We start from the raw sequence: 3,814 nt of genomic DNA on the forward strand, positions 1-3,814 counted from the left end.
CGCTTTCTTTTGGTAAATCGGAGTGCTTTGTTTGCTTTGTTTTGTTTTTCTTTTTCTTTTATTGAATTCCTAAGAAGAACAACTTGCAATAATAGTTGTATCGGTGGAGGTCGCCATGCCTCACAGTATGATAGAGACAGGTTTGGCCCTGTAGCAGTACCTCAGGAATTGACCTGAGCAACCCCGGATCCCTATCGGTAACCTCTTAAAAAGCCAAAAAAAAAAATCAAAAAAATCAAAAAAATCAAAAAAATCATTAAAAAATCATAAAAAAAAAAGTTTTGCTATCCATTCTTTTGTGCTTATCTTACTCTAGTTGTGGGTAGTTTTCTATTGCATGAGTGTTAGGTGGGTACGTAATACTAAGAATCGGTTAGAAAGAAGAGATCCAACAAGTAGTGATCCTATACGTTTGCTCTCTTTAAAACCCTTCAATACGGGAAACCAATAGCAAAACCCTTCACCTAAATCTCTGAAAGATAGGTTCTACCCTGCTAGAACATCTCAACCTTCCTGCATAGTTCTACCACAAGCCTAGGGTAATAATTTTGAACTCAAATCTCAATACATCACTATGTTGCCCCACTTCCATGGGTTGACCTCTGAGGATGCATACCTATTTCTAAGGGAATTTGAAGAGGTATGTGTTCTAATTAAGATCCAACAGCTTTCTGATGATGCTGTTAAGCTTGGGTTTATCACTTTTGCATTGAAAGACCAAGCTGAGAAGTGGTTGTATGGATTACCCACAAATTCCATAACCTCATGGGAACAGTTCACAGTTGTCTTCCTTAAGAAGTTTTTTCTAACTCACAAGACCAATAAGCTTAGAAGTGATATCCTTCAGTTTAGGCAAAAGTCTAGTGAGTCATTTTCTAAACTTATGGAGAGATTCAAGGATCTACTCCAAGAATACCCTCACCATGGCCTAGACTTATGGTATTTATGTCAAATAATTTATGAGGGTATTGATTACTCAACTAAAAAAATGATAGAGTCTATGTGCCCTGAGGGATTCACATCTTTTACAGATGAAGGAAAGGCATGGGAATTCTTACTTAACTTAGCTGACAAAACCCATGAGTGAGAATCAACCCAAGAGAGTGAAAGAACCATAGGAGGAAAATGATATTATATGGATGGGATAGTAGCCAAGGAAGCTCATTTGGATAGCCTAATCAAGAGAATTGAGGCTATTGTTCCTAGAGAGCCATTATCAGTCAATTTGGTTAAGATTTGTGCTTGGTGCCAGTCCCCTGAACATCTTCTAGAAGAATGCCCCAACACCTCTTGGGGCACTTCTAATGATAGTGTTAATGCCTTATACCAGAATAATCTATATAGTAATACCTGCAATCTAGGATGGGGAAATCACCCAAATTTCTTTTAGAATCAGGGCAACCAAGTAGGGCCTTCCAATTTTCATAATCAAGGTCAACTTGGACTCCAAAAGCCTCCCTTTGCACAATAATATTTTTCCCAAAATACTTTTCCTAGGTTAAATCTAGGACCTCAGGCCAGTTTTTCTAGGGCCCCTCTCCCATCATCTTATCAGCAACCCCCGGGGTTTACCAACACTGGAGAGGCAAGTAGAATAAGTGACTTAGAAAAAAATATGGCCCTCCTCATGACAAGCCATCAAAATCTTAGGAGAGAACTCACTCAAGTTGTCTCAATTATGCGTGAGAGGGAAAAAGGAACTTTACCCAGTCAATCAGAGCCTAACCTTAGGCATCATCAGCCTGTTAGTTCACAAACATCAACTAATGTACCACTGAATATAGTACAAGGTCAGACCCAACAAGGGCCTTCTAACCAATGTAATGTTGTTTATGCCCTTAGGAGTGGTAGAGAATACCAACAGAGCATTCTTAAATCTTCCTCATCTATTACTCATGTTAACTCTCCTTCAGTTGATGACACAAGTATGCCTCTTGTTTCAGGTTCGTCTGATGAACCTAAAGATTATTTTGAAACTAAAGATGATTTGGTTGAGGAAACCAAAAATGATTCTTCTGAACAGGGGCAAATCCCTAACAGTCCTTATGTTCATCATGTCCCATTTCCTAATCGCTTGGTAAAAAAAAGGAAGGCTGCTTCCATGGACAAAATTTTAGAAGTCTTCAAAAAGGTAGAAGTGAACATCCCCCTTTTAGATGTCATATCCCAGATCCCCGCCTATGCAAAGGTACTAAAATATTTATGTAGTCACAAACATATCATGAGTGTGCCCAAAAATGCGTTCTTGGCAGGTAACATTAGTTCCATAATTACTCAGCCTATAGCAGCCAAGTATAAGGATCCACGGAGCCCTACCATATCTTGTGTCATAGTCAACACCTACATTGAGTATGCCTTACTTGACCTTGGCACAAGTGTGAATCTTTTACCTTACCATGTGTACAAGCAACTTGGATTGGGGGAATTGAAAGCCACTGGAACTACTCTTCAGTTGGTAGATAGGTCTGTTAAAATTCCTAAAGGGATGGTTGAAGATGTCTTACTAAAGGTGGGGGAATTTATTTTCCTTATTGATTTCATTGTGTTAGATACCAAGCCCTTCTCAATCAAGGAGGAGATCCCAATAATTTTAGGAAGACTATTCTTGGCTACCAGTAATGCATTAATCAACTGCCAAAATGGTTTCCTACGATTATCTTTTGGTAACCAAACTGTTGAGTTTAAAATGTTTAGGATAGGCAAGCAACCATATATGGAAGAAGAGATTAATATGATTGAAGATTTTATGGATTTTTCTGATCATTTAATTACCAACTTTGATATTAATTTTAATTCAGAATTCCAAGAGTGTATGGATGAGTTGGATGATGATAGTGAAAATTTCTTTTCTGAAGTCCTGAGTCTTCACACACCTGTGGAGCCCTTAGGACCCCTTTCTAATTTCATTCCCAAACCTTCCATAGTTGAGCCCCCTAAGCTAGATCTTAAGGAGTTGCCATCTAATTTGAGGTATGCTTTCCGAGGGCCTGACCAAACTCTTCCTGTAATAATTTCTTCAAATTTGACTTCTAGCTAGGAAGAAGAGTTACTTAAAGTGTTAAAAGATAATAAGGAAGCCCAAGGTTGGACCATGACTGATATCAAGGGTATAAGCCCTTCTATTATGCAACATCATATACATCTTATGGAAGATTCCAAACCATCCACGGAACCCCAAAGGAGAGCTAACCCAGTGATGATGGAAGCTATTAAGAAAAAGATCCTAAAGTGCTCAGATCATGGAATAATTTATCCTATTTCTGATAGCCAATGGGTAAGCCCAGTTCACGTAGTGTCTAAGAAGTCTGGTGTGATTGTAGTTTCCAATGCCAATAATGAACTAATTCCAACCCATGTCCAATCTGGGTGGAGAGTGTGCATAGACTACAGGAAACTTAATGTGGCAACCTGGAAGGACCACTTCCCATTGCCATTCATTGACCAGATATTAGAAAGGTTAGCTAGACATGAATACTATTGTTTTCTTGATGGATATTCCGGCTATAACCAGATCTCAATTGCTTTAGTGGACCAACATAAGACCACTTTTACATGCCCATATGGAACATTTTCTTATAGGCGTATGCCTTTTAGGCTTTGTAATGCCCCTGCTACGTTCCAACGATGCATGATGAGCATCTTTTCTGACATGGTCAAAAAATTCTTAGAAGTATTTATGGATGACTTTTCAATTCATGGGAATTCCTATTCTTAATGTCTTCATCATCTTTCTCTAGTTTTGAAAAGGTGCATATCTAAGAATTTGATTTTGAATTGGGAGAAATGTCATTTCATGGTTAAATCTGGTATTATT

At 38.3% G+C, this 3,814-nt stretch overlaps 1 non-coding gene across 1 annotated transcript; it reads right to left on the reverse strand.

The window, feature by feature from the left end:
- Window positions 1-823: 823 nt before the first annotated feature.
- Window positions 824-930, reverse strand: LOC122080413. The gene has a single exon (XR_006140709.1). It is a non-coding gene; the product is annotated as a small nucleolar RNA R71 (small nucleolar RNA).
- Window positions 931-3,814: the final 2,884 nt, after the last annotated feature.

The sequence above is a fragment of the Macadamia integrifolia genome, chromosome 5 (assembly GCF_013358625.1).
Source record: "Macadamia integrifolia cultivar HAES 741 chromosome 5, SCU_Mint_v3, whole genome shotgun sequence".
In the NCBI taxonomy this organism is placed as follows: Eukaryota; Viridiplantae; Streptophyta; class Magnoliopsida; order Proteales; family Proteaceae; genus Macadamia; species Macadamia integrifolia.